The sequence below is a fragment of the Diplotaxodon limnothrissa genome, linkage group LG4 (genome assembly GCF_057381915.1).
Source record: "Diplotaxodon limnothrissa isolate DT_005_m linkage group LG4, D_limnothrissa_male_GT1.1, whole genome shotgun sequence".
Taxonomy (NCBI): domain Eukaryota; kingdom Metazoa; phylum Chordata; class Actinopteri; order Cichliformes; family Cichlidae; genus Diplotaxodon; species Diplotaxodon limnothrissa.
Genome location: NC_140599.1, coordinates 4,250,812 through 4,259,508, shown reverse-complemented (window position 1 = coordinate 4,259,508; position 8,697 = coordinate 4,250,812).

Genomic DNA, 8,697 nt, shown 5'->3' with positions numbered 1-8,697 from the left:
TATCCACATATATAAACATTATCTCATCAGCCTAACATGACATTCTAAATGTCATGCATGAAGTTTTACTACCCCTTTATTTTATTTCACTATCCCATGGTGCCTTAGTTCATGCTTATTAATCTTTGATTCAGAGTTTAAGTTTGTTTGCATGTTTTAGTTTTTATACAGGGTGGGCCATTTATATGGATACACTGTAATAACATGGGAATAGTTGCTGATATTATGTGAGGGGGCAAACTCCTCAAGATGGGCGGTGACCATGGTGGCCATTTAGAAGTCGGCCATCTTGGATACAACATTTGTTTTTTCAATAGGAAGAGGGCCATGTGACACATCAAACTTATTGGTAATGTCACAAGAAAAACAATGGTGTGCTTGGTTTCAACGTAACTTTATTCTTATTCATGAGTTATTTACAAGTTTCTGACCACTTATAAAATGTGTTCAAAGTGCTGCCCATTGTGTTGGATTGTCAATGCAACCCTCTTCTCCCACTCTTCGCACACTGATAGCAACACCGCAGGAGAAATGCCAGCATAGGCATCTAGTATCCGTAGTTTCAGGTGCTGCACATCTCGTATCTTCACACCATAGACAATTGCCTTCAGATGACCCCAAAGATAAAAGTCTAAGGGGGTCAGATCGGGAGACCTTGGGGGCCATTCAACTGGCCCACGATGACCAATCCACTTTCCAGGAAACTGTTCATCTAGGAATGCTCGGACCTGGCACCCATAATGTGGTGGTGCACCATCTTGCTGGAAAAACTCAGGGAACGTGCCAGCTTCAGTGCATAATGTCATGATTCGGCTGTGTGGCAGGCAGGAGAGGACCCAAACGCAAACTCACGGAGACAAAACGTAAACTCAAAAACAGACGCAAAACTAGAAACACTCACATGAGGCATGGACCTTCAAAGTAAAACAGGAAACACACTGACTGAATTCTAAAACACGCAAACTTAACAGCAACTGGGGAGACAGAACATAGGAACCTGAAACATGGTACAAAACATCACAGTGGACATAACATGGAACACAGGGAAGCCATATAACAAAGCCAAAGAGCTAAACCTAAGATAACCATAACTGAGATCCAGGGAAACAAGAAACAGTACATCAAAGGACTCAAAACATAAACCATGATATAAAAGCACAGGATCTCTTCCAAATAAAATAGGAAACAAAGTGAGACGCAGACATGATAACCAGAACTTGACAACGTAAGACACAGACATGAAACACATGAAGAGCAGGGGAGACTTAACATGGGTTGGAAACACAAGGGGGAACTAATAAGCAAATGAACATAGGAGACCTAAAGAGCTTAACATACTATAAACTAGAGATGGACCGATCCGATATTACGTATCGGTATCGGTCCGATACTGACCTAAATTACTGGATCGGATATCGGAGAAAAATAAAAAATGTAATCCGATCCATTAAATATCACGAAAGCACCTCACAAAACTTGCAACACGCCGTAACTCACCTCAGAACGTTAGCATGTCAGAGCAGTATGCATCACGTGATAGAGCGGCTGTGGCATGCAGGACCTGTCGGTGGTCTGGATAGCATTTGGAGCTTCGCTAGCAACCCGGCATTTCATCTCCGACAAAGTTATCCCCGAGAGAAGTAAAGCAAGTGTGTAAGTCCATCTCTGAATGTTTGTAAAGCATTCCTGCGTTAAGCTTAACAAACGATATATGGAGTGACTGCCTCTTCTGGCTGCTACTTCAATCATGAAACTGCTTAACGATCAGCTGATCGGCTTTTCTGTTGCGAGTCCGTGTCTCTTCTTTGTTTTTGGCCCACTTTGCACCAGAAAGAGGAAACCAGTGGCTGAACAACAGCAGCACGTTTAAGCTTGATCAGCTGTTGTTAGAATTTATTTATTATTACTTTCTACTCGAGGATCTTTTTCTACATAGCTGACGGCTGGTAACTGTGCAGGGGCGGATCTAGCAAAGTTTAGCCAGGGGGGCCGATAGGGCATTAACAGGGAAAAGGGGGCACAAAGACATACTTTTCTTTCTTATTCTCATTTAAAATGTCTAGCTTTTAATAAATAATTATCCAAATCTTACACCCAAAGTTTTAATTTGATGTAAAATGAATAGAAGTCAATTACTGTATATAGTAACTATTAAGTCTAATATATATACCCTAGTAAGCTATAGTACTTTTTCCTTTGGGAAGGTACCATCTGTGCAGTCTGCAATTTTGTTGAAGAAAGATGTTGAATCTATTTAATATTTCTTGAAAAATAATTGATTTCTGTGTATTTTTTTTCACACTGCATCAAATTAAGGTTGATTACGTCGATTAAGCATCATGAGGTGGAGCGTGAGGGGTGGTTCCCTATTTTTTATTTATTTATTTTTGTTGTTGCTGGGAGTTGGAACCCTATTAGTTAGGTTGCTTAATATTTATGCTAAGTACTCTTTAAAATACCAGAATAGGGAGGATGGTGTAGGTTTAAGTTTATTAGATTGATCAGTATTGCTGAACTATGAAATTTTTTTTTTTTTTTTGCATACAGGTATAACAGAATAGCTTTAGTGTAGTTGTTGTTTTAAACTTGAGTATGAACTTATACAAAATGCAGCAAGATATTTAAAAAAACTGTTTTGTTGATTAAAAAACACTATATCGGATTCATATCGGTATCGGCAGATATCCAAATTTATGATATCGGTATCGGTATCGGACATAAAAAAGTGGTATCGTGCCATCTCTACTATAAACATCAAAATGAACTAAAACTCAAAACACTGGCTCCTAAGACCCAGGATCGTGACACATAAAGAAGGAAACACATCATCATGTAGCAATTTCAAATATCCAGTGGCCTTGAGGTTTCCATTGAAGAATGGACCCACTATTGTTGTACCCCATATACCACACCAAACCATCACTTTGTTGTTCCAACAGTCTTGGAGGGATCCATCCAATGTAGGTTAGTGTCAGACTCATAATTCCGGTTGCGCCGTAAGATGGCTGCACCGACGAGAGCTCCCAGTCATCTCAGCAAAAATGTTATTATTTATTTTGTACTGCTTTCAATTTCTGTGCGCACAGCGCGATCATACACTCGGTATGACAGACAAACGCTTCTGGAGCTACGTTCGTCAGCCAGTTCGGACTTTACAGCGGGTTTCGACTCCGTGGACGCTCTGCTGTCTGGGATCCTTTGTTTACTCGCGCGACGTCGAGGGAAAACAAAGAGGGGGAAACGCGCTGGAGTTTTGTGCCGAACGCGACAGAGAAACAGCAAGCCACCTCTGCCCAGCATCCTGCTCGCGAATCTCCAGTCTCTGGACAACAAACTTGACGAGCTGCGTGCACGGATTAAACACCAACAAGACACCAGGAACTGCTGTGTTCTGGCCTTCACAGAGACATGGCTGGAGCCCAGCGTCCCCGACTGCGCCATCACGCCGGATGGATTCACTGTTTACCGGGGAGACCGAACGAAGGACTCAGGCAAGAAAAGGGGAGGAGGGGTGTGCCTTATGGTTAACTCCTCGTGGGCTAGAGATGTGTGTATCTTAAAAACTTACTGCTCTCAGAGCCTCGAGCTGCTGACCATTAAAGTCAGGCCTTTTTACCTCCCGAGGGAGATCAGCTCAGTTCTCCTCTCAGCTGTTTACATTCCCCCACATGCTGATAAAGCTAAAGCTATGGACGAACTGTATGACATCATTATTGGACTTGAGAACAAAAATCCATAAGCTGCCTTTATTGTGCTGGGAGACTTCAACAGAGCCAACATGAAGAAGGTTCTCCCCAAATACTATCAGCACATCTCCTTCCCCACAAGAGGTGATCAAACACTGGACCACTGTTACACTCCATTCAAAGAGTGCTACAAACACCTCCCCCACCCAGCTTTTGGTAAGGCAGACCATTGTTCCATACTGCTGCTGCCTGCATACAGACAAAGACTGAAACAGGAAAAACCAGCTTCCAGGGTTATTTACAAACGGGACAGTGAGGCTGAGGAGGTCCTGCAGGACTGCTTTGACACAACTGACTGGCAGATATTTGTGGATGCAGCTGATGGCAACATCAATGAACTCACAGACTCTGTCATTGGATATATTGGAAAGTGCATGGATGATACCATCACAAAAACCACTGTCCGCATATATCCAAATCAGAAACCCTGGGTAAATAAAGACGTTCGCGCCAAGCTAAAAGTGCGGACCTCTGCCTTTAACTCCGGGGATGCTGATGCATATAAAGCAGCCGGGTACGACCTCCGAAAGTCCATAAAAAAGGCCAGAAAGGACTACAGGGACAAAATGAAGTCCAGCTACCACAGCTTTGACACCAGGCGACTGTGGAATGGACTGCACTGCATCACTGACTACAAGAAGGTCAACACAGGCAGTGTTCAGCCCGCTGCATCTCTTGCAGATGAGCTCAACAACTTCTATGCTCGTTTTGACGCAGACAACAGAGAGCAGATCCTCTACCCTCAGGAGGACAGTGAGGCTGCAACTCTAACTCTGAAAACAGAAGCTGTGAGATGGACCTTTAAAAAGGTCAATCCTCACAAAGCTCCAGGACCGGACGGCATCCCAGGCCGGCTACTCAGAGTGTGTGCCGACCAGCTGGCAGAGGTGTTCACCAACATCTTCAACCTCTCCCTGAGGCAGTCAGTGGTCCCCACGTCCCTCAAAGCATCCACCATCATTCCCGTTCCCAAAAAATCAGTGGTCTCCTGTCTGAATGACTACCGTCCTGTTGCACTGACATCCGTCATCATGAAGTGCCTGGAGCGGCTGGTCAAAGGTCACATCTGCTCCTCCCTCCCTGACACACTGGACCCTCTTCAGTTTGCCTATCGGACAAACAGAGCCACGGAGGATGCCATCGCCCTGGCAACGCACACCACCCTCACCCACCTGGAGAAAGGGAATACATATGCAAGGATGCTCATCATCGACTACAGCTCGGCATTTAACACCATCATCCCCTCAAAACTTGCCACGAAGCTCGTCGACCTTGGGCTGGGAACACCGATCTGCAGATGGATTCTAAACTTCCTCACAAACAGGCCCCAGGTGGTGAGAGTTGGTAAGCACACCTCCTCATCACTCATCCTGAACACAGGTACGCCACAGGGTTGTGTGCTTAGCCCCCTCCTATATTCCCTGTTCACACACGACTGTGTTGCTAAACATGAGTCCAACATCATCATCAAGTTTGCGGATGACACAACCATCATAGGCCTCATCACAGACAACGATGAGACGGCCTCTGGAGAGGAGGTGATGGCGCTGTACAAGTGGTGCCTGGAAAATAACCTGACTCTCAACATCAGCAAAACTAGAGAGATGATAGTGGACTACCGGAAACGACCAGTCAGAGAACACCAGCCCATCCATATCAACGGTGTCAAGGTCGAAAGGGTCAGCAGCTTCAAGTTCCTTGGAGTCAACATCACTGAGGACTTCTCCTGGACCCTTCACACAGACACTGCTATCAGGAAAGCTCGCCAGCGGCTTTACTTCCTGAGGAGGCTGAGGAAGTTTGGCATGCACGCCAACATCACCTCAAATTTTTACAGGTGTGCAATCGAGAGCTTGCTGACGAGCTGCAGCACAGTTTGGTACAGAAGCTGCTCTGCCAGCAGCCGTAAATCACTACAGAGGGTGGTGAAGGCAGCAGAGCACATCACTGGCACGAGGCTTCCTGCCATTCAGGACATTTATCTCCAGCGATGCCTCCGTAAAGCACACAGCATCATCAAGGACCACAGCCACCCAGCACATCAGCTGTTCTCCTTGTTACCATCTGGCAGACGTTACAGGAGCCTGTCTGCTCGGACTATAAGACTCAAAAACAGTTTTTACCACCAAGCCATACAACACCTCAACCACAACACTTAAACACACACAACACAGCACTCAGAAGCTACCCTGCAGCTTCACAAGTACTCTGTTTAATCTGCACTGGTCACTCCACTTTATTGTTATTGATATTTATATTTAAAAGTGCAATACTGTAATTTTCTGCTGCTCATTCCTGTGCAATATCCCATCTGCCCTCCCGTCATATTTCTTTTCAAGATTTTCTTATTTAATCACTAGTGTACATATATTTATATTTATAGATACATATATATTTAGTCATCTTTTCTCTTTTACCATGTCTCTCTAATATTTTGCTCCTTACTATTTTTCTATTTTCTTTATTATTTTCTTTTATTATATTTTCTCCTACTGTATCATGCTGCTGAGTGACTGCTGCTCATCAAATACATTTCATTGCAATGTTGACCCTGTGCTAACTTCCATATGACAAATAAAACTGAAAACTGAAAAACTGAATAGTGGTGATTTTGTTTATTAACTTCAACACTCACATAGAAGTTTGTCTCATCACTGAACAAAATCTTCTGCGTGAACTGAGGGTCCTGTTCCAATTTTTGTTTTGCCCATTCTGCAAATTCTCCGCGCTGATCTGGGTCATCCTCGTTGAGATGCTGCAGTAGCTGGAGTTTGTAAGGGTGCCATTTGTGAGTAGCTAATATCCGCTGAAGGGATGTTTGACAGTTTGCTAACTGTAGCATGGGAGATGGGTGGTCTCGTAGGGTGTCTTGCATTGAAATCTGCTGCAATGACCCGGTTACTGCGTTCACCAGATATCAACACAATTTCGATCCGCTCCTCACATGTTAACCTCTTCGACATGTCAATGGCTGTGAACAAAGAGAAACTTGTAAATAACTCATGAAAGAATAAAGTTACGTTGAAACCAAGTCACTTAATCTATGACCTCAGTAAACACTGTCCTCTTGGGTTTGTCAGCTCAGCTTATCGAATACATTATGATGTTTATTTTATAAATTACAGTCTTTACAAGGAAGCTGAGAAAGAAGATAAAGCAGCGTGCGCTACCGCCATCTTTCACTGACAGTTTCTTGTTTACTACCCTGTTAAAGCCTGCTCATACCAAACAACGACTCTAGTGTTATGGTGGGGGTTGCTAAAACGGTTCAGTCTAAAATGGGTGTGTTGATGGATGCAAACCAACCTGTAAGACAGCTTGCTTTCTTTTCCCACTCTTCCCTTTTGTAGTGATCGGAGCTTCTATGAGTAGAGCCAACCAGAGGAGCAAACCAAACACACGACAATAGACACGCCACCCAGAAATAAGGAAGAAGAGCAGGAAAAGAAGAGATCTTCCTCGAATCCATCGATGCATTTATCTATGTAACTACACACCTGGTCCAAGACAGGAACAAACAGGTTCCTCTATAACTCGGCATGTATCTGTAGGCAATACCACAGAATCACTTCCCTCCTACTCGGCATTCTCATCATCAAGTACACATATCAGAGTAAAACACTGGAAGTCGTACTGTTAAAAAATATTATCTGTAAAAAAAACTAAAACCTGAAAAATCAATAGATCATTGTAAAAAAAAATGTGGTGTTATGTGAATTGTGTGTATAAAAAGAAAAAAAGAAGAGTTAAGAATTTAAGTCATCTATGTTTTTAAGCTATAGTCTTTGTTGTATTTGTTGCATACCTCTCGTCTGGCTGCAGGTAATTATTGTTATTATGTGTATCCTCACAAGCAGTATCAAACGGAGCACATGCAAAAATGCCGAAGCCTTTTGAATATCAAGATGTGATCACAAAGAGGCTTTTAGTGAATATTTAATAGTAGTTAAAAAAAGATGATGTTCCATGTGTAAATGTAATCCCTTTAAATATAAAGTATGTTTATGTTCTGTAAATAGTATACATAGATATAACGAAGATTATCATGAACTTAAGACTACTTCAAAATGTATCAGTATCACTCTTCTTCCCTGTTGCTATGGAGATGTTGACTTTACCAGATTAGTGTAATAGTGAAAGTAAATGTTGGATTGATGGCCGGCCTGTCTGTGTTGTGTACAGTACAGTTCAGTTTAGCTCTTATAGTTCTGGCATCATCAGTGTTAAAAACAAATCTATAAATATATCCTGCACTCTGAACATCCAGACCTTGACTACGTCTCTTGGTGGTCCTTTGTGGGAACTCGTGCGCGTGTGAGTGTGTGCGTGGAGTGTCGAATGGGATTGTGCGTGTGCGTTTCAGTCTGTGCATGTGAAGTGTAGAAAGCTGCTGGTTAATTTGCTACGTTTGTTTTCTCATGTCATGTGTTCAGTGCTTCAAAGTAAAAAGTTCTTGTTCTGTTTGACCATTGGCATCGTGAGCGTATGTGCGTGTGTGAGTGTAAATATATGTCAACATGCAGATATTGCAATAAAAAAAGAGCACATATGCACAGGAAATGGTGTCATTTCTTTTCTATGTGCCGTCCAGAACAAAAGGCTCTGAGATCCTGTAGATGCATTTTGAATTAACAAAGTGAATATTACATGAAAATTACTATAAAATGTTTATATTTTTATTGAAATGACTGCGTATGAGACAGCGCTACCCTTCTGTGTTCACATATAATTGGACACTAAAGATTCCGTAGTTTAGAATATTCTGGCTTAAATGTCAACGACAGGATTAGCAGACATCAGTGATTAGTTACTAACTCATTCAACTAATTGGCTTCCTGTAAAGACCAATGATGTTATGAAAGCATTATAATATCTGTAAAACAAACAAAAGAAACATCTTTACAATAATTCCAAATTATTTAGCTGAGCACTATAAATTTTAGGAATTGTT